Source organism: Polypterus senegalus, chromosome 14 (genome assembly GCF_016835505.1).
Source record: "Polypterus senegalus isolate Bchr_013 chromosome 14, ASM1683550v1, whole genome shotgun sequence".
Lineage (NCBI taxonomy): Eukaryota > Metazoa > Chordata > Cladistia > Polypteriformes > Polypteridae > Polypterus > Polypterus senegalus.
The window spans coordinates 126,762,053-126,785,808 of record NC_053167.1 but is presented as its reverse complement, the minus strand read 5'-3'; the positions used below and the strand labels follow the sequence as shown (position 1 = coordinate 126,785,808).

Sequence of the window (23,756 nt, the reverse complement as noted above, 5' to 3'; positions counted from 1 at the left end):
CAGATCCCAACAGGGCTGTAGAGAACTCCATCTCTCATGAAGCCCTGTGGGAGTCCGAGGCATATATATATGTTGCATCTTATGTTTGTGTGCTTTTGATATGCACACATTGCAATAAACCTGAACTTGAATGTAATTACTGTTGTGCAAACTGAAGTCATTTAAAACTGACAGAAATTATTAATCTGAATTCAAAATCAATTTTATACAGCATGATTGCATTTATTTTGTAATGTTTTAAGCTGTTTCAACTATTTATTTTTAGTCATTCTTGTTAGTTGATAAGCAGTTAACTTTTCATCTAAAATCTTCAATTACCTTAGAATTAAATATTAAGCAGCAATATTATATCCATTTAATAATTAATGTTTAATAAAAGTTGATTTTAACAATGCCTCTCAGGTCTCAAAATTAGCCCCTGTGTGAATGTCTGTGTGGCTGTGCGTGTAAGTGGGCTCTGCACCCTCAAACACAATGGCTCTGAAATAACATTTTACTAACCCTGTGTAAAATGAAGGCGCGATATTGCATTACTGGCACAGACTGACCCAGAGGCATGTGTAAAAGCATAAAGACTCTTATTTTTCTTCACCTGTGGGGTACGTCTTCCCCGTGAACCCCACAGGCAATACACAGTCCCACAAGCACTTAACTCCACTCAATTCAATCCAATCCAATGGCACCACCACTCCTCCCAGGCAGCCTCATCCTCTTCGTTACGATTTTGGCTCTTGAGTAGTGGCTGCAGGCTCTTTTTGTAGCCCTCCCGGAAGTGCTCCAGGTGGTAATTGGCCTAATTAGGCTGCACTTCCGGGTGCATTCCAGCCCACAGAGGCTCGTTAAGCCATTCAGCTCCTCCGGGTGGTGGCTATGGAGCCCAACAGGTCTGAGTCCTGAAGTCCCACACCTGTGGCCCCGATGTAACCCAGGAGGGCTGCCACCAATCATCCCATGGCTGCTCCCCCGGATCCAGTGTTGAAGGGGCGTCCCGGCCAGGCATGGGACCCGGCCCCCAGTCACACCTGTTACAGATCCAATAAATAAGTAAATGTTCTTTCTGGAACCTTCACCCCTTTGGCATCACACAGAAGAACGTCTTTGAAACCTTTATTTTTAAAAGTGAGAGACCAACTGGGCTGGGATCTGACTGGAATGCTGTGATGCTCATTTAGGTGACTAGATTAAGTCAAGTCAGTTTTATTTAAATAGCACATTTAACACAACTACGAGGTGACCAAAGTGATTTACAATAAAAAAACTCAAATATCCAGTAAAAACACATTAAATAGTATAGATACAAATAAATAAGTAAATAAATTAAAAGCTACACGCAGTGTTTGTATATGGATCTAGACTCATTTTAAGAATAAGCCTTTAGTCTGCACCAAAAGCCAATGAATAAAAATATGTTTTCCGTTTAGATTTTAAATTGTAAATTGAGGAAGAAGCTGTAATTTCTTAAGGAGTGTTCCAAAGCCTCTGAGCCACTGCTGTGAAAGCATGATCACCTGTTACCTTCCAAAGTATCTGTGGGAGGCATAATAATAACTGATCTGAGGACCTGAGGGTCCGGAATGGTAGATATTGGGTAAAAAGCTCAGTAATATATAAAGGATCAGATCCATGCAATACCTTATACACAAATAATAAAATCTTAAAATTCACCCTATGCTGTACTGGAAGCCAGTACAGGGAAGCCAGATATGCTTTCTTTTTTAGGTGCCAGTCCCCTTGCAGCCACATTCAGAACCAACCGCCACCAGCATAGAGAGAGCTGCATTAAACCAGGCGCGAGGAGACAAAAACATGAAATAGGCTTTTGTAAGTCATTATATGACAAAAAGGTTTGACTTTAGCAATAGTCCTAAGTTGAAAAAAGCAGCTTTTTACGACAGCATTTATCTGTTTTTCAAGTTTAAGTTTGGAGTCAAAAATCAAACCTAGATGTGACCTAATATATGGAATTAATGATTCCAGATTATTTACAACTAGACATTAAGTCCGTTACAATAACGGGCGCTAGAACAGTAGTGCATAAACATTAGTAGGAACAGTCTATATTAAATGGCAAGGGACCTTGTATGAGGCTGTAATATGCGTCACTGTATTGTGTGCCTTTAATTTTCTCTCTCAGTATTGCTGGTTTGTATTTCCATAAAATGCCTGTAATTTTGTCTGACAGTAATACAGTGGAACCTCGGTTCACGACCATAATTCGTTCCAAAACTCAACAATTTGGTCGTGAACCCAAGTAATTTCCCCCATAGGATTGTATGTAAATACAATTAATCCGTTCCAGACTGTATGAACTGTATGTAAATATATTTTTTTAAGTTTTTATGCACAAATATAGTTAACTATACCATTGAATGCACAGCGTAGTAGTAAACTAAATGTAAAAACATTGAATAACACTAAGAAAACTAACACTGCAAGAGTTCAGACTATAGCGCTACGAACTGCTCGCTAAAAACACCTTTTTTAATGAGTTTTAGGCACAGGGAAAATAATGAACATTTGAAAAATCCGTAATTTAATAAACAACCAAGAAAAGTAACATTGCAGCAATGCACGCGCGCACCTGCGTGTGTGTGTGTGTCTCTCTCTCGCGGGCCTGCGTGTGTGTGTCTGTCTCTGGCGTGTGTGTGTTTCTCTCTTAAGCGCGCACTTCTGTGTCTGTGTGTGTGTGTGTGTCTCTCTCTCTGTGTGTGTGTGTCTTGCACGTGCCTGTGTGTGTGTGTGTGTCTCGTGCGTGCCTGTGTGTCTGTCTTTGTGTGTGTGTGTCTGTCTCGTGCGCGCCTGTGTGTGTGTCTCGTGCGCGCCTGTGTGTGTGTCTGTCTCTCTCTCTGCACAGGGAATGCACAGGAAGAGACTGAACACGTGCTGTGTGGCCCCGCGCATGCGCACTTCACCAGAAGACACACACACACACAGACACCTGGACGCACACAGGGGTTTTATTAAAGAGGATTATATTGGTAGAGTTTGTAAGGGCCGAAAAGAATAACACCTGTCTCGGATTTGTTTAGTTGGAGAACATTTTATGCCATCCAGCCAGGGCCGTCTTAATAGCATTATAGGCCCCCGGGTAAAGCAGTGCGGGCATTTTTTCACTTAAGAAAAATATCAAAAGTTAGACCTCTTATAACTTTGCAAGATGATGAGAAATCAATTCACACTTATGTTTTCAGTCGACTAGACTACTGTAACGCACTCCTCTCAGGACCACTAAAAAAAGACATCAATCGTTTGCAACGAGTGCAGAATGCAGCTGCTAGAATCTTAACTCGGAAAAGAAAATCCGAACACATCAACCCAGTTTTGATGTCACTACACTGGTTACCTGTGTCATTCAGAATTGACTTTAAAATACTGTTGATGGTTTACAAAGCCTTAAATAATCTCGCTCCATTTTATATTTCAGAATGTCTTATACCTTACATTCCAAATCGTTACCTTAAATCTTCAAATGAGGGTCTGCTTAGAATTCCAAGAGGTAAACTTAAAAGAAGTGGTGAGGCAGGCGGCCTTCTGCTGTTATGCACCTAAAATCTGGAATAGCCTGCCAATAGGAAAATCGCCAGGCTAATACGGTGGAGCTCTGTAAAAAACTGCTGAAAAATCATTACCTTAACGTGGCTTTCAAAGCTTCATCTTAGTTAAATCCTGATGCTCTGTATACTCAATTAATTATCATTATTGTTCATGGTGGCTCCAAAATCCGTACTAACCCCTACTCTCTCTTCTGTTCCTTTTCCAGTTTTCTGTTGTGGTGATCTGCGCCACCACCACCTGATCAAAGCACCGTGATGTCCCTGCATTGAAGGAATAAAGGCCAGAAGTCCGCATAACTGTCATCGTCAAATTCTTCCATGTGAACCCTGAATACAATGAGGACCAATTGAGAGGTCATTTATGTTAGGTAGAATGCCTAGAGGGTGCTGGGTGGTCTTGTGGCCTCAGAACCCCTGCAGATTTTATTTTTTTCTCCAGCCGTCTGGAGTTTTTTTTTTGTTGTGTTTTCTGTCCTCCCTGGCCATTGGACCTTACTTTTATTCTATGTTAGTTAGTGTTCCCTAATTTTTTTTTTTTTGTCTCTTTTCTCTTTCTTCATCATGTAAAGCACTTTGAGCTACATTGTTTGTATGAAAATGTGCTATAGAAATAAATGCTGAAAAACAAAAATTTCAACATATAAATGATACCCAATTGGAAAACCAGACGGAGATGGCACAGTACGAAATTACTATGAATTATTTAATATTAATGAAGAGTTCAACACTAACATTTGTAAAATTTCTTTGCAGAGGACTGAGTTGAAGTGACATTAACATAAATGCTTTTATGTTATGTAGTGCGTGAGATCCGCACACATACTGTACATGCACGTGAGGTGGCAGAGGTGACCGTGATACTAAATTAGAGGTGAATGCCAATGTCCACTTGTAACACAATAACAAATATTTATATTTTAGTATAGTATCGTATTTATTTATTCACAGCAAGTCACAACTTACATAGATTAGTATGGGGCCCCGGGCAGCTGCCCAGGGCCCTGCATTCTGCATTTAATATGATCAATATGGCATTGAAAACGGGAAATTATTAGGCGGCACTGGGAGTGCTATGTTGTATTACTGAGTCTTTGTGAAGCCTTGTGTTTGCCAAGGAAGTGGGTATGTCTGTGGCCAAACTGAGAATAATCACGAAAGGCGAAGATAAAAGAAACTCTAAAAAAGAACATCTGAGTGTTAGAGAACTCACCAACACTACACGGAAACGCAAGCAACCTTGTGAATGACGGCTTGCTTTTAATACACACAAACGGCAACTACTTCTTAGAAAAATGTACAGTGCGAAAAAGATGGCACGCACGTCCAGGCATTAAACTCAGTCAAAGCAAACGATTTTTTTTTTTTTTCAAAATCGCTTATTACGCAGGAGCGTCTAACGAATGATAAAGTTATGTGTGTGCGCGTATGAAGTGATTAAGTAAAAGAAACGGAAACAAAGATCCCGATTTGAGGTGCGGGCGAGCGCAGAGTCAGCGAGCCATCTGGTTGGGTGCGCGCGGGCAAAGCTTTGACGAGCGTCTTTTTGGGAGCGCGCGCCCTGCTCTTGTGACTCGCTGCGGCTGGAGGTAGTGGTGACTAATCACAAGTCGAGCGATTCTTTTAAATCATCCGCCGTTTAGGAGAATTACTCAAAATAGCAACGTACTCGTAGACCTTGCCTGAAGCCGTACTGCCACTTCTGAACGCGGCAGTGGGGTTGGTGAGTAAAAGTGATCGTAGTGTGTGTTTATTGGCGCCGATAGGAGCCCCTTTCAATTGTCCAACGATGGACCGGAAAAAATGAACGTTTTGTGCAGTTTACATACATTTGATTTTCTTTAAAATGCATCCCTGCCAAGAAGCAATATTGTGAAGTCGTTTTAAAGGACAGGACAGTCGATATATTTGGTTCATGGAGAACACGGGACAACGACACGTAAAAGCAATGGAATGGGACGGCGATGGAAGAAGCTGTGCTGCGGAGTAAAGGAGCTCACCTGGGGCGAAAAAGGAAAGAACTCGCGCCTGTGCACATGCTACTCTAACATGCGTCCAAGAGGTAAGTGGAATTCGGTTATTTTTGCCAAACGTGTTAATTCACAACTCTTTCAGAAGGGGTCTTTTACAAATGTGAGATGGCTCGAGTAAGTTCTGTATGGCATTTAGTTACTGCGTTAATGCGTTCAGCGGGACGCATTTTTGCTGCACGTAGGTGCAAACTTTTAAATCGGGAACCGTTCGTTTTATTCATTGCACTAAACTCATTTTGCCAACTGCTATCAAGCAATTAAATACTTCCACCTGATGTGCTTTACTTTTGATGTATTTGCTTATCGATTAATTGACAGATTGGCTGTATTATTTGTCCTGTGAGTGTGTATCCTTGTTTTTTTTATGTTTCCGCAGCTATATGCATCTGAATTCCCCCTTGGAATTAATTCTAATCTAATTTAATCTAATCAAATCTCAAAAGCCCTGTCTATTCGTTTTAATATCTTTATTATTTCTTAGTAAAGTCGCCTCGACCTAAGCATTTGTCTTCTGTTTTGTTCAAGCTAAAAAAAGTTACCAGAGTTGGAATATAAAAATGGTTTCCTTTAAATATCTTTTTCCCTTTACAGGCATTGTCGTTTTTTGCTAAACTGAATGAGTAAAATATTTGATGTATAAACTTGTGTATTATATAGAAACTTAACTTTTTTTGTCCGTCTATTATATATTCTTTCATATCTATCTTTTATATTGTGCCTTTTGTATATGTCATTTATTACCTTTCATATCTATCTATCTGATCACATCTTACACATCTACTTACAATGAGTACTTTTTATCATGTATGATATATTTTTCATTTTCCTGTATGCCCGAAAGTATCTACTATGTTTGAGATGATCTGAGTATTGCACATTTAACATGTTAGACCTTGTCTTCTTGGATGCATCAGTCTTATATATATATTTATTTATTTAAAACACACATATTAATTAAATGAACAATAACAGAGAAGTTTATAAATGTTGTACAGACTTCTCCCAGAAAAACAATTAAACGATAAAATATGCATCCAGCAACTGAACCCACCAATTTCAGGGTTGCAGGAAACTCCTCAGCAAAGAATACAAGACAAGACCAAACTTTACAGAGAACACCATTCTGTTACAGGTTTTGCTCACTTACATTTGTACGATCAATTACAGCAGACCAGAAATTAAAATGGTAGTAGTAAGAAATTAAGGAAAATGCTGCATTTGGGCAAATAAGGACATAAAGAGAGGCCGAGCAGAAGTGAAAAACACCTTTATATTTCCATCCATCCATCCATCCATCTTCTAACCCGCTGAATCCAAACACAGGGTCACGGGGGGGTCTGCTGGAGCCAATCCCAGCCAACACAGGGCACAAGGCAGGAACCAATCCTGTGCAGGGTGCCAACCCACCGCAGACCTTTATATATCACATAGGATTAACAGCTCGAGTGATAACCGTGAATAAAAGCATGAGGGCAACCATTAAAAATGAGAAATATTTCAGAAAAGGCACAAGATTTTTTTTTTCAGTATTTTAGTAGGAAAAGAATGGTCAAGGAGGAAGTGAATTGAAGTTTCCACATGTGAAGACATGGATAATTTTCTAGCAGTTACAGGGACTGCTTAGGAAGTACTTAGTGATTTGGAAATTGTAGAGGGAAAGTACTGCTTAAATAGAATAAAATCTAACAAATCACCAGGACCAGATAACATTTATCCTTGAGTACTAAAGGAGATTAGTGTATACATATACAAACCCTTAACCCATGTTTTTAGTAAGTCACTACATACTGGAGATATTCCTAACTACTACAAATAGCAAATGTTATCCCATTATATTATAAAGGGTGATTGGGCAGAACAAGTAGCTACAGGCCAGCAAGCTTAAAGTGCATCATGTGTATGTTCATGGAAAGAATTATTAAGGAAAAGATTACACATCACATGGCAAAAACAGTAATGTTTCTGAATATGAGTTCAGACGAGGAAGGTAATGTTTTAACAAAATGCTGGAATTCTATGAGGAATTAACAGAAGCTTACGATCTTAGAACTGCAAATAGTATTATTTATCTTTATCTTTAAAATACATTTGATATGGTTGCATGTGAGAAGTTGGGCATCATCAAACTAAAAGAATTGTGAATTCAGGGTGTAGTGTGTAGATGGAAGCAAAATTGGGCCAAACTCAGGAAGCAGAGGGTTATGATGCGAGGAACCTTATCGGAATTAGTGAATGCTAAATGTGATGGTCCTCAGGGGTCAGTGCTGGGGCTGCTGCTATTTTGTAATACTAATAAATAATATAAGTGATCTGGATAGAAATTTATATAACAAGCTGATTATGTTTGCAGATAATACCAAATTAGGTAGAATGACAGGTAATCTAGAATCCACCAAATCATTACTGAGGGACTTGGACACATTTGTTCCAGATGAAATTTAATGTTTAGTAAAAGTAAAGTATTACATGTAACAAGTAGTAATGATAGATTTGAATACATAAATCTGTGTGTGGGAGGTGGGGTGGAAAGTTGAAAGTATACCTTTATGAGAAGGACCTGGGTGTCATAGTAAACTTGTCACTGTCGACATCCAGTGTACAGAACTCATAAAGAATGCTAACAGAATGTTGGGTGACGGCACCATGTGTTGAGTACAAGTCAGGAGAGGTATACAGTACAGGCCAAAAGTTTGGACACACCACCTCATTCAATGTGTTTTCTTTATTTTCATGACCATTTACATTGGCATCAAAACTATGAATGAACACATGTGGAGTTATGTACTTAACAAAAAAAGGTGAAATAACTGAACATGTTTTATATTCTAGTTTCTTCAAAATAGCCACCCTTTGCTCTGATGACTGCTTTGCACGCTCTTGCCATTCTCTCGATGAGCTTCAACAGGTGGTCACCTGAAATGGTTTTCACTTCACAGGTGTGCCTTATCAGGGTCATTTAGTGGAATTTCTTGCTTTATCAATGGGGTTGGGACCAGCAGTTGTGTTGTGCAGAAGTCAAGTTAGTTGGACGATTATTTATTTTTCAACAGGACAATGACCCCAAACACACCTCCAGGCTGTGTAAGGGCTATTTTACCAAGAAGGAGAGAGATGGAGTGCTGTAAATGATCATGAAAATAAAGAAAACACATTGAATGAGGAGGTGTGTCCAAACTTTTGGCCTGTACTGTATACACACTGGTTACACCTCACCTGCTACTATGTGTAGCTTTGTTTACAAAAAAAGATATAGCAGCACTAGAAAAAGTACAAAGACGAACCACTAAGCTGATTCCAGGACTAAAGAGGTGTAGTTATGAGGAAAGATTAAAGGAGTAGAACTATTTCAGTTTAATCAAACTCCGATTAAGGAGTGAAAAATTGTCAAAGAAAAGTTTTGTACAAATGTTAAGTAGTTTTTCTTTGCATAGAGAACCATAGACACATGTACTTAATTTCCAAGTAGTGTGGTAGGGAGTAGGACATTAGGAACTTTGAAAACTCACACTGGTGTTATTTTGGAGAAATAAGGTGGATATCATCAGTAAGCTTTGTTGAGCTGGATGGCCTGTTCTTGTCGAGATTTTTCTAATGTTCAGATTAAGTTTAAAACTAACCTGCTCATTTTTGAGATGTGAGAGGAAAATGGAAGCATCCACAGAAAACCACACGCCAAGGATATTTTTCTTGCTTCTCTGTTCTCACAAACAGTACAGAACCAAAAGCAATTGCACAGGTAGATCCAGGGAGATTTTTTTTGGTGTGTGGATCATAAAGCTACTCAACAGCCACTCGTACTGATAACTGCAGGAGTGTTACTTATATTCATGTATTACTTTTTAAGTATTTCCTGTGGGAGACATGTACAGTATGTAAGAATTTCAATGTACTATGTACAGTTGATAATAAATTTGAGCTTGAACTTGCATTTTAATTTGAAAAGGAAGAACCTGCAAACTAAGCACACACAAAAGGGAGGCCACCAAGTCAAAACCAGTGTTAAAGAGCTTTGGCACAATGATATTAACCGCTGTGTCTCCATGCTGTCCACATGTTTCTCACGAATGAAAGTGAAATAACAGTAACAGAAGGTACAAGCATTTATCAAATAGTTACAGTTCTCGTCCTTGACATCTAAAGACGCTTTACAGACATGTTAGAGTCAATAATAACAGTATACTTGTATAATAGTTGGACAAGTGACTTTCACTGTTTTGAACTAAAGATTCCCGACTACTTTTAAAATGTCACTTCATGGTCATGCATCTTGGTCAAGATAGCAGTAGTAGCACAAAAGGATATTGTGAATAAATACTGAAAATAGTGAAGGGTCAACTGGCAATGATTATGACACCAATTTTATTAAAGCAGTCAGTCAGTCATTTTCCAACCCGCTATATCCTAACACAGGGTCACGGGGGTCTGTTGGAGCCAATCCCAGCCAACACAGGGCGCAAGGCAGGAACATATCCCCAGGCAGGGCGCCAGCCCACCACAGGGCACATGCGCACACACTAGGGACAATTTTTAGAATCGCCAATGCACCTAACCTGCATGTCTTTGGACTGTGGGAGGAAACCGGAGCACCCGAAGGAAACCCACGCAGACACGGGGAGAACATGCAAACTCCACACAGGGAGAATCCGGAAAGTAAACCCAGGTCTCCTTACTGCGAAGAAGTATAACAATATAATAAACAGAGATTCTATTTTATGCACACCCACGTACACCGTATTTATAATGACGTTTACACCTTCTCTTCTCACAGACTCCAGCTTATAAGGTAACCTTGGTGACATCATTTTGTATAGGAAAAATCTAAGATGGAAAGTGAAGTAAGAATGAGTAACATGACATTTTTTTATAAACCATTCTTTTATGGCAAACTCTAGCTAAGGGGAATTAAAAAAGTTTAGGGAAAGTAAAAGACAACTCTGTTTGGAAACACTGATTTTTTTTTTTTTTGTATGGTTATTCTAGAAAGTGCAACTTATCTTAAACATTAACTTCCAGCATTTAGTCTGGTAATTTTGTAAAACCTTTGTTCTTTGTTTTAACAATTTACTATATTTAGAAGTTTTTGCTAACATTTATAATGAGTGTAAAATTTTGTTATTTTACAATGATAAAGCAGTGGGTTTGCAAATATTAAGTTATGGTAAATCCTCTTGGCTTTTAAACACGTTCTGCCTAGATTTGAATTACATGGAACTGCTATTCTTTTGGTACATGCTTCGTGTATCAATCCCCACAGCATTCCTTTCCTTTCCTTTAGACCAGGGGTCCTCAATCACGGTCCTGGAGAGCCGCAGTGGCTGCAGGTTTTTGCTCCAACCCAGTCGCTTAATAAAAAGCACTTATTGCTAAAGTAACACTTCTGCTTCACTTTGGTGATTTTGAGCCCTTATTGCTTAATTTTGTCTTAAACAGCTATTTTAATTGCTCCTTAGTATAAATAACATGCAAATGACAAGAGAGAGCAGCATTTCTCCATTTAGCTTATTTACATTTACACCTGTGTGTATTTATCTGCACCATTGGGTTTAATTAAATACTTGAAAGAAAAATGAAGAGAAAAAAGTGAAGGACTAAGAATTATTCGTCCATTTTAGCCTTCAAATCATTTGCATGATAGAAAGGGAAAGAAAATCTAGGATATGAGAATGACCTGACATAGCAGAGTTAATTTAATTTCATAGCTTGTTAGTGCTTTATTGGCAAGAATTGCTTTCTAATTAAGCAACCAGGTCAGAACAAAAACCTGCAGCCACTGCGGCTCTCCAGGACTGGGATTGAGGACCCCTGCTTTAGACTGAAGTATGGATTATAAAGTATTCTTAAAAACTGAAGTACTGTAGATTAAGCAGGTTTAGTCATGGATGGATTATTAAACATGTATTGTGAGGAACCAAATGATATTTGTTTTCCAAATCTTCAAGTTTAATATTGTGTGTGTGCTGTACGTAGAGGAGAGGCAGGTTGGAAGCTTGTACTGTGTGGCATATGGCCAGTCATTCATCCGGGCCACCAGATGGAGCCCTCCCTGCAGCATGGAGGTGCCCCGAAGGCCAGCAGGGAATCCTGGACAATGGAATTTTTATCCACAGCCCTGCTGGATACCATGGGGGCTGCTAGACAAAGCTGCAGGGAGGAACAAGGAGTATTTTCCGGGTTGAAGAAGAGGAGTTTTTACCTGACCCTATAAAGGACTCTGGGAAATCCCAGACGGACGAGCTGAGTCGGGTGGCAGGGTGACAATGCATCTGGGAGAGGAGGATTGTGTATTTGATTATTATTGTGATTATTGTATGAGTATTGTGGAGTGTAGGGTGCTTTGTACACTTTATTATAATAAGTCAAATTATTGGACTTTTATCTGGTGTCTGGCATCTGGTCTGAGGGTTCAAGCGGACGACAGCACCCCCTATCTGTCACAACTGATACAGTGCATTGCCACCCCCACTACATGCCGAACCACCTCAGGATCCCAAATTAGGACCCGAGTGCAGCCGTGCAATGGATAACACCTCAGCACCACACTAGTTTGAATGGAATGGAACAGTGTGAGTTTTTTTTTACAGAGGATGGAGTGCCAATCCTGTACTGTTAGTACAATTAAATTCTTACTTATTGTTGCCCGGGTATATTTGTAGAATGGGTTAAGGAAAGAAAGCAAAGGTTAATATGTTTTTTAAATGGTGAGCCTGTTGTTATTACCATCTGTCATTCGCACTGCCACTCAATGAATGCTTCTACTCTTGTGAATTGAGAATGTGTTCCTTTTGGCTTTAGTTGGATTCCAGAATAGTAGTAAGTCCTTGCCGGGTTGTAACTATTGGCGCTTTTCCACTGCATAGTACGGCACGACACGGTTCAGTTCAGCTCACTTTTGGGGCGTTTTCCACTGGTAACAGTACCTGGTCCTTTTTTTAGTACCACCTCAGCCGAGGTTCCAAGCGCACCGAACCGTTACCAAAACGTGACGTGTAAACTCTGCTGGTTACTGATTGGCCGGAGAAAATCGTCATTACTGCGTCACTGGATATTCTTTTCTTTTAGGTACACACGCGGAAGTTTAGTGTCCCGTCTCTCCATCGCTGGACGCAGTTTTTTGCATAAGTGGATGAATGTTTCTTCAGACATTCGAAAGTTCTCCAGCCACTGAGTGTTTGTAAAACCGGGAACAATCACATCCCACCACTCTGAAGCACGGTTAAATGTCCAAACAGATGGTCTGTTGCGGCGACTTTTTTGCAAAATGTGGAAGATCTGTAATATACAGAATCAGCATTTTAATGTTACACTGGCAGTTAAGTTCATTTTATGCTTTGCAACAGTGAGAAAAGTTAGCTAGTTGATGTGCTTTTTTTAGATGCTTAACCTTGCGCGTCGTCGAGCTAAAGTGTTGTCGTTGTCTGCGTGTTGTTGTAAAAGTTCCACGGTGTCACGGCAGTAGAGGCGGCGCATCTATAACGACACGTGAATAATCCCGCCCACTCTAAAGCGGTACTAAACTGCAGTCGAAACGCGAACTGAGCCGAACCAAGGTGAGCTGTACTGAACCGTGCTGTGCCGTACTATGCAGTGGAAAAGCGCCTTATGTGCACTTTCATGTCTGACTCATGTTGGACAGTTTGTAGTGCATTAAATTCTGAATAAAAGCTGACAAAGTACAGTAGGAGTTAAACAATTATTATTTTATTTTTATTTTCCTTTTTGTTGTGCAGCAGTTCCACTCTTGGTCAAGGCTTTACCCGCTCTGAGCCAGCAGGTGGCACTGATGTGAAAGCTGTAGCACATGGGGTGAGCATGGGGGGGTGATATGGGTTGGATTTTGGATTCCAAAGTTGTCTGTATTATCTGTATGGGGTGAGAAAATTTGGTCCAGATTGGTCAAAGGGTGTAGGATTGTATAGAAAATATACAGACAGACAGATAATCTATAATCCAGCTACCCAAACCCAACACAAATAGATGTTGACATAAATTCAGCACAACACGTGTTTTATTTTTCTTATAGGAAACACTTTCATTTCATTTCCCACCTGCACAGGAAAGATACAAGCACCAAACATTTGTCTTTTCTTCTTTTTTTTCTTCTTTTGCCTCCACTCTTCCTTCAGCAACCATTGTCCACCGCCTCCTGACTCTGGCTCTCGGAACAGTGGCAGCGGGCTTCTTTTATTCTGAACTCGGAAGTACTTCCAGTAGCCCGTTAGTGTGGTCCAGAAGCATAAAAGAAAAATATACCCGTTGGCTATATCTTAAAGGCTCTGGGGAGCTCCGTTGTTTGGGTGTCTTACCTTCTGAACAAGACATGACCTTCAGGTAGTGCCTTGATTTTATATGTCCTGGACCGGAAGAGGCAGGGTCAATTGCCCTCTTAGAGGTACGGGTGACAAAAGAGACAGAACAGTTAGCGATTGCTGTCCCTAGTCTCCCAGGGTGGTAGTGCTTACCTCTGATCAGTCCAGAAGGTAACCCTCTGATGCACATGCATGACAATATATATATTGTGTGTGCATAGATATTGTATTATGACATGTGAGTCCCTGTCTTGCACTCCAAAACACAAGGCTGAGTCTTGGTACTTCAGCAAAACTGACTTTATTTCACTTGAAACAGGAACAGTACAGTTATTTATTGTTGTGGGATCTACCATTCTTCTATACACAGACACAGCAGTCAGGCAGGGTTGTGGCCTGGTTAGCGGCCAAATAATCCTGTTCCCTGCATTTATAATGTTCCTTGCATCACCCATTGATGGCAAGCGCTTACAGCGTGACCGCAACCGACTCGGATCTGCTTTAGCTGCGAGCTGCTACAGCGCTGGGAACCCGCGGTTGCCCTGGCAACCGACAAACTGTCATCCACAGACGTGCCAATCGTGCTTCGGGACGTGTTCAGCGTGTAGTCCCATTGGAGGGAGTACCACAAGTTTAGAAACCTTACATCTCCCCCCTCAGCTTTGTCCACTCCGTTGTGGGCAAAGCGACAATCCAAGCCGGGCTCAGCTGGGCGAAAGAGAACAATAGCATTGGTGTGTGTAGCCCTGGGATGGTGGCGAATTTCAAAAGCAAAAGCCTGCAAGCTGATAGACCACTGGGTAAACTGGCTGTTTGTATCCTTCTGTTTGTACAGCCATTGCAGTGGGTCGTGGTCAGTCACCAGACTAAACCGCTGGCCCCAGAGATATTAACGGAGGGCTTCCACCGCCCACTTAATCGCTAAGCACTCCTTTTCAATTATCGAATAATTAAACTCCCTGGGTAGCAGCTTTCTGCTGAGAAACGTGATGGGGTGTTCTTCCCCCGTAAAACATTGTGAGAAAACCGCTCCTAAACCAAAAGTGCTAGCATCTGTTGGCAGAATAAATTCCTTCGAAAATTCAGAATGATAAAGTGGCTTTTAGGTCCGCAAAAGCTGTCTCACAGGCGTCAGTCCAGACAACCTTGCGATTATTTCTGCTCTTTGTCAAGTCAGTGAGGGGGACAGCCCAATGTGCAAATTTGGGAATGATCCGTCTGTAATTCCCCGCGAGCCCAAGGAAGGCACAAATCTGCCTCTGTGTTTTGGGACGGGGATATGCAAGTACCTCCCCCACTTTGTCCATTTGAGGTTTGAGCAAACCCTTCCCCCTGGAATATCCCAGGTAGTGGGTTTCTGACACACACAGCCTGAACTTGTTAGGGTTGGAAGTCAACCCCGCCAGCCATAAACTGTCGAGCACACCCGAAGGCAGATTAGAAGAGATTCCCAGTCATTACTGAAAATGACCACATTGTCAAGATAGGCACCTGCACATGCAGAATGGGGACACAGGATCAGGTCCATCATTCACTGAAAGGTCAGCGGTGCGCCATGGAGACCATTAGGGAGTGCCATAAATTCAAACAACCGGTCTGGAGTGGCAAATGCGGTTTTCTCACAACTAGACTCCTCCAAGAGGACGTGCCAGTATGTCTTCATGAGATCAAGGGTGGAGATATATGAAGCCTGCCCGAGCTTTTCCAACAACGTGTCCACACGCGGCATCTGGTATGCATCAAACTTGGAAATCTTATTCAAATGCCTAAAATCAATACAGAACTGAACCGTTGGACTTCGAGACGAGTACAGTTGGGCTTCATCGTTCGCTTTTGCTTGGCCAAATTGGAGCATCTGTTGACTTCCTCGTGTATCACTTACCTTGTTTCTAGTGGTAGGTGATACATGGGGCACCTGTATAGTAACACCAGGTGGAGTGACAATCCTTTGTTCTGCAATCGTCGTCCAGCCAGAAGTGGCCAAGAAGACGTCCGAGTTCCCCTCGATCAGCAATAGCAATTCCGCTTTCTGGGTGTCAGTTAAATCATTCCCAACAGCGACCTCAGTCAGGGGCTGCTGCGGCCGTGACTATGACTACGTATCAGTCATGCCACTCCTTTAAAAAATTTAACATGCAAAATTTGTATGGGCTACCACCCCCCGGGAATTCTGACTTTATTAATTCACAGGGGACATATGCTCTTCTACCACTGCCGGCCATTGCCATTTGGCCCAAAATTTATGTGGGTCAGATGGGATCAACACCAGTACGCGAACACCCTTCTTAAACTCATGGAGTTTACTCGTCTTATCATAATGACATTTTTATGCCTTCTGCTCATGCTGCTGATGCTCCACTGCAATAGAGGACAATCTGGCAACCTGCTCTTGCAGCAAAAGGATTCGATCGACAAACCTCCCCCCAGGGGCGTTTCGTGATTTCCCCATCCATTCATCCCGAAAAATGTCCAAAACCCTGCGTGGTTGCCGGCCAAATAATAATTCGAAAGGGCTCATCCCAATGGACGCTTACGTTTCCTCCCGAACAGCAAACAGGAGGAAAGGTACCACAGTATCCCAGGAACTTGGATTGTCATGTGCTACCCGCCGAATCATCTGTTTTAGGGTTTTATTAAAACATTCAGTGTGGAGTGTAACTGCATGATTCCGAAACTTTCGCATAGCTGCTTCATGATGCAAGACATAAAGGGTGTGCCCTGATCAGTGAGAATCTCGCAATGGATACCAATACGTGTGAACATATCTGAGAGTGGGCGTCTGCCTATCGAAGCACTGATACTTCTGGGTATCTTGTGGCGTAATCAATTACCACGAGCATATACTGAAAGCCACTTTTGCTACTGGGAAGCAGGCCAACAATATCTAATCCTACCCTCTCAAAGGGAACGTCTAAAATGGGCATCGGTACAAGGGATGCCCTAGCAGGTCTGTGAGAGGAAACTATTTGAAAGTCGGGACAGGCCTTACAAAATCACTCCACATCCTGGCCCATATTCACCCAATAAACGCTTTTTGAAATTTGTTTCCTTGTCTTTTCACGCCGAGGTGACCCCCCAAAATGTGACTGTGAGCGATTTTTTTTTTTTTTTTTAAAAAAACCTTCTCTCTTTGCTCACTTGGTACTACCAACTGCTCAATACGCCCATCACCCATGCAATTAGAAATCACCCGATACAGAAAACCATCCTTCAGTAAAAAATGAGGTGTTTTAAAATTCGGGTCCTCTCTATACCGATAATAAGAGTCATTTGCGACGTGGGCTTGTCTGAATGCAAAATCCAAGTTGTTATCGGCGCACTGTAGGCAAGCAAACTCCGCCTGGATGACAGTCTCTGCTTCCTCCGTGTTTGATGCAGAATCACACTCGCCTCCCACTGCTACCATGTCCATGCAGAAATACTCTTACCTCCCACTGCTATTTCGACTTTGTCCGGGTCCGTGTTGAGTGTCCGGTCTGTGGAGGCTGTTGATGTGTGCGACGGCATGGAAGAGTTTGCCAGCTGTCTTGGGTTGTCACTTGAGGATGAGGATTTGTCCCCCAGCTTGCCGGAAAACTCCGGTTTCTGTAGCATGTCCTCACAAAGTCTCTCGTCTATCCCTGACAGGACTGCATCGATAGCGAGCTTCTCCACAATGCACTCGAAAGGGTCTCTGTGGATCCAGCTTTGAATTAGGTCCACTGTGCCCTGGATCTGTCCTCGTAAAGGGCGATCTGGATCAATATGCCACAGCCGAAACTGGCACCCCTTGACCACCAGGCTCACAGCCGTGCAGAGGAGGGTCTGTTGCTTCATGTAGTCATAATCATTGAGCCTTTTGGGAGGGAGATTTCGTACGGCTTGGAGGACTTCTCTAGATAAAAATGGGGCTAAAATAGCTGTCTTAATGTCTTAAACACAGCAGCATTCGTCTTAGCTCTTGAGTCAGTAACTCAAGCAAACATACTGTATAATGCACATAATAGCATCTATAGCATACTATGTATTTAAAATATACAAGATAAATCAACACAATAATTAAAAATGTACATTATTATTACACCTATACACAAGAAAACAGGACATAAATTGCATGTTCATTTAAAGCTAGCTGCCAAAGCTACGTATATGGCTGGTAGAAGAATAGAGAAAGAGAGCCAGATACATGCTGTAGAGAGTGAAATATGTTCAGTGTCATTGCAGTATGTTGTGTGTAATCACCTTTCCAAGTAACCACAATTGACAGTATTAACAGATGAGCACCTGGAGGAAATCTAGCTCACCTATACAGACGTTACATTACAGACATTATACTATACACTACCATTAAGAATGCATGAGGAACTGTGCAACATATCGGTATTGGCTAATAATCTATACATATAAAAGAGAGTTGGGATCTGAGAGACTGTGTTTGTGGAGGGATGGAGAGTTAAGGCGGGTGGGGGAGTCATGTGATCATCTCCCCTCCCATTCACTTCATTTCGCTCTGAGCTGAGCTCCGCAGCTGACGCAGTCTTGCCGTTCTTTTTCCTTAGTGTTTAGTCCTCTCTCCTTTACTGATTTACTGTTTACTAGACGCAGAACCTACTGAATAGTATTTTTTCCTTTAGTGTTTCTACTTCGTGTTTCTTAGTGTTTAGTAGACGCGGTGTGGCGGTGTTACGGTTTACTGTTACTTTCTACTTCGTTTTTGTACTTTAGTGTTTAGTAGACTTTTACATTATCTCATTTACTGTTGTTTTTTACTGTTGTTCCCTGCGCTGTTGCCCTTTTTTTACTTTATCTCATTTAGTATTTGGTAGACTTTTACTTTATCTCATTTACTGTTGTTCCCGGCGGTGTTGCCATTTTTCCCGTTTCTATTTTTTATGTAGCATGTTCACGAATTAGTCATAGAGAAAATTTATATATTTTGGCTCCAGGAGGATAAACCAAAAATGCTGTATATAAAGAAGCTCTATAAGTCGCATGTAGATACATAATTATTCCAACTGCAGCGACTGCAGCGAAGCGCACGAGGTCTGCTAGTGTATGATAAATGTATCAGTATATGGTCTAGTGTTAAGATCATATCTGATATACTAGACTGATATAATATTTCATTTATTGGAAGTTACAGATTCAAAACTGCGGTTTGCTGGGTATAGATTTACTGACATCATCAACAAAACAGCAGTGTGTAACACTTTGTGTGTGAGTAATACGTGCATGGTAAAATGAATAGATAGACAGAATATGAGGAGCTCCGCATTATCAAGTATGATGGCTACTTCAAAGCTAAATGGAGAAACCTTCATTTTATGCCTGGCAGCCTGTTCTCCTTTCTTATCTAAGTTGTTGATTGAGAGCTCCTAACTGATTTTCACTTAAAACACACTGAAAAGGGTAGCATGACAAAAGCTTGAAGTGACAAAAGTCTGGCACTTGTGAAATCTCTGTGGGATTAGCTTGATTTAGTGGAAAGATATGATTGTGTTAATAAATAAAATAAACATGAAATGCAAATGAGTCTAAACTAACCATATAACACAACAAGGAGATGTACTATATACAACCAAAAGGAAACCACAAAACCTTGTAAATTAAAGGCTGACTGCACTGTCCAATTTATTGTGCCACATTATGTGTAATTCCTTTCAACAAATATAAAAGAAGAACACATCCACATGACTATTTACAGTTGAAGGCGGTGATTAAGCTGTATTTATCTTGAGTGTGTGCTATATCCAAAAATCCATATCAGACTGTAATTAAATATTCTAAAATCTTCAGTAGATACCTGTATAATGTATTTGTGAACACTTTTTCAGACCGAAACACATTTTATTTAACAAATTTATTTATGCATGTATTAATGATTAACTGTGCATTTTGCCATTTTATATTTTGAAATCATTGTTAATTCTCTGCTACCCACATAAATTTGATAATACGTATTCAGCTTATTTCTATTTAATTACACCTCCGTCGAGCTAACATAGCACAAGACAGTGTTTTGTATTACATCTGACCATTTTAAGCCACTTAATCGGTTGCAGAGATTTTTTTGGTCTAGATTCAGCATTGATTCGTCAGTCAGTCTGAGCTACACATAACCCTGGCAAATATTCTTAAAAGGGTTAGGCTCAATTATTACACAAAGTTCACATACAGGTCCATACACGAAGACATTACCTTTAAGACACTGATATACTAATCTTCTTTTTCTTCTTTCGGCTGCTCCCATTAGGGGTTGCCACAGCGGATAATCTTCTTCCATATCTTTCTGCCCTCTGCATCTTGCTCTGTCACACTCATCACCTGCATGTCCCCTCTCACCTCATCCATAAACCTTCTCTTAGGCCTTCCTCTTTTCCTCTTCCATGGCAGCTCTATCCTTAGCATCCTTCTCCCAATATACCCAGCACCTCTCCTCTGCACATGCCCAAACCAACGCAATCTCACCTCTCTGACTTTGTCTCCCAACTGTCCAACTTGACACTCTAATGTACTCATTTCTAATCCTGTTCATCCTCGTCACACCCAGTGCAAATCTTAGCATCTTTAACTCTGCCACCTCCAGCCTGTCTCCTGCTTTCTGGTCAGTGCCACCGATTCCAACCCATATAACATAGCCGGTCTCACTACCATCCTGTAGACCTTCCCTTTCACTCTTGCAGATACCCGTTTGTCACAGATTACTCCTGACACTCTTCTCCACCCATTCCACCCTGCCTGCACTCTCTTCTTCACCTCTCTTCCACAATCCCCATTACTCTGTACTGTTGATCCCAAGTATTTAAACTCATCCACCTTCGCCAGCTCTACTCCCTGCATCCTCACCATTCCACTGACCTCCCTCTCATTTACACACATGTATTCTGTCTTGTTCCTACTGACCTTCATTCCTCTCCTCTCTAGAGCATATCTCCACCTCTCCAGGGTCTCCTCAACCTGCTCCCTACTATCGCTACAGATCACAATGTCATCAGCAAACATCATAGTCCACGGGGATTCCTGTCTTATCTCGTCTGTCAACCTGTCCATCACCATTGCAAATAAGAAAGGGCTCAGAGCCGATCCCTGATGTAATCCCATCTCCAACTTGAATGCACCTGTCACTCCTACCACAGACCTCACCACTGTCACACTTCCCTCGTACATATCCTGTACAACTCTTACGTACTTCTCTGCCATTCCCGACTTCCTCATATAATTCCACAACTCCTCTCAAGGCACCCTGTCATATGCTTTCTCCAGGTCCACAAAGACGCAATGCAACTCCTTCTGGCCTTCTCTAAACTTCTCCATCAACATCTCAGAGCAAACATTGCATCTGTGGTGCTCTTTCTTGGCATGAAACCATACTGCTGCTCACTAATCATCACCTCACTTCTTAACCTAGCTTCCACTACTCTTTCCCATAACTTCATGCTGTGGCTCATCAATTTTATTCCCCTGTAGTTACTGCAGTCCTGCACATCCCCCTTATTCTTAAATATCGGCACCAGTACACTTCTTCTCCACTCCTCAGGCATCCTCTCACTTTCCAAGATTCCATTAAACAATCTGGTTAAAACTCCACTGCCATCTCCCCTAAACACCTCCATGCTTCCACAGGTATGTCATCTGGACCAACGGCCTTTCCATTTTTCATCCTCTTCATAGCTGTCCTTACTTCCTCCTTGCTAATCCGTTGCACTTCCTGATTCACTATCTCCACATCATCCATCCTCTCTCTCTCTCGTTCTCTTCATTCATCAGCCTCTCAAAGTACTCTTTCCATCTGCTCAACACACTCCTCGCTTGTGAGTACGTTTCCATCTTTATCCTTTATCACCCTAACCTGCTGCACATCTTTCCCAGCTCGGTCCCTCTGTCTAGCCAATTGGTACAGGTCCTTTTCTCACTCCTTAGTGTCCAACCTGTCATACAATTCATCATACGCCTTTTCTTCAGCCTTCGCCACCTCTCTCTTCACCTTGCGCCTTATCACCTTGTACTCTTGTCTACTTTCTGCATCTCTCTGACTATCCCACTTCTTCTTTGCCATCCTCTTCCTCTGTATACTCTCCTGTATTTCCTCATTCCACCACCAAGTTTCCTTTTCCTCCTTCCTCCTTTTTTCAGATGTCACGCCAAGCACCCTTCTTGCTGTCACCCTTACTACATCTGCTGTAGTTTCCCAGCTGTCTGGTAATTCTTCAGTGCCACCCAGTGCCTGTCTCACCTCCTCTCTAAACTCAACCTTGCAGTCTTTCTTTTTCAACTTCCACCATTTGATCCTTCGCTCTGCCCTCATTCTTTTCCTCTTGATCTCCAACGTCATCCTACAGACCACCATCCTCTGCTGCTTAACTACACTTTCCCCTGCCACCACTTTGCAGTCTTCAGTCTCCTTCAGATCAACTTTTCTGTATAAAATGTAATCTACCTGTGTGCATCCTCCTCCACTCTTGTATGTAACCCTATGTTCCTCCCTCTTCTTAAAATACGTATTCACCACAGCCATGTCCATCCTTTTGGCAAAATCCACTATCCTCTGACCTTCTTCGTTCCTCTCATTGACACCATACCTACCCATCACCTCCTCATCTCCACTGTTCCCTTCACCAGCATGCCCATTGAAATACGCTCCAGTCACCACTTTCTGTATCTTGGGTACACTGTTCATCACTTAATCCAACTGACTCCAGAAATCTTCTTTCTCACCCATTGCACACCCAACTAGCGGTGCATATGCACGAACAACATTCATCATCACACCTCCAATTTCCAGCTTCATAATCATTACTCTGCCTGACACTCTTTTCACCTGCTAAACACTCTTGATGTACTGTTCATTCAGAATTACTCCTACCCCATTTCTCCTCCCATCCACACCATGATAGAACAATTTGAATCCACCTCCAATCCACCTGGCCTTACTCGCCTTCCATTTAGTCTCATGTATGCACAATATATCAGCCTTCCTTCTTTTCATCATATCTGCTAACTCTCTCCCCTTACCAGTCATACTGCCAACATTCAAAGTTCCTACCCTCAGTTCCACTCTCTTTACTTTCCTCCTCTCCTCCTGCCTCCGGACACGTCTCCCCCCTCTTCTTCTACTTCTTCTTCGGCCAACAGTAGCCCAATTTCCGCCAGCAACCTGTTGGCTAACAGTACTGGTGGCGGTCATTATTAACCTGGGGCTTGACCGATCCAGTATGGAAATTTGTGTTGATGTCCGCATATTGATTTGGCAAAATTTTACACCGGATGCCCTTCCTGACGTAACCCTCCCCATTTATATACTAATAACATGTAAAAATCACACTTCTGGTTCCCTTAAAAATACACAGATTTGCATTTTTGTGGCAATGTTAAGGTTTGCATTTAAATGTGTATACAGGTTTTTCAGTTAGTTTTAGCATACCGTAAAACATATTTTTTAAATTCATACCGCATGAAAAATGTCCTCCTGTAGTGGATCAACTAGATTATCACCCATTTCTATATTGATGCCTGTAGCCCTGGAATGAAAGTATCCTCAAGCTCTTCAAAAGCAGTTGGCCTGTCATCACAAGGAAGAAAACCTAAATCTAATAAAAAATTTATGTGCAGGGGAACCTTTATGTTGTTTTCTTAAGTGTCCAAAATATTAAATTATTGCATTTTTTTCCCACAGTAAAAGTTACAAATGGAAATGTCATAATAAGGCTCATTATTTTTTTTTTTTTTATATTTTCAAAAGAAGATTTCTTGCCTGAGACAGAGCTCTTTGTAAAGTGTCCAGTATCTTAAGTAGCAGCAGATAGAAAATGATATGAAAGTATTAATTGCAGCAACTGAGCTTGGATCTTTACTTTGCTTGTCATTTTCTAATCATGAAATATGTTTGA

At 41.4% G+C, this 23,756-nt stretch overlaps 1 protein-coding gene across 1 annotated transcript in view; it reads left to right on the top strand.

Annotated features, from left to right (window-relative positions):
- Nucleotides 1-4,832: 4,832 nt before the first annotated feature.
- The window catches only part of il12rb2 (interleukin 12 receptor, beta 2a), a 54,019-nt gene continuing 35,095 nt past the window's right edge, over nucleotides 4,833-23,756 (top strand). Inside the window, exon 1 of the mRNA XM_039735517.1 lies at nucleotides 4,833-5,613. The gene's annotated coding sequence lies outside the window, so the exon portion shown is untranslated. The remainder of the gene's footprint in view (nucleotides 5,614-23,756) is intronic.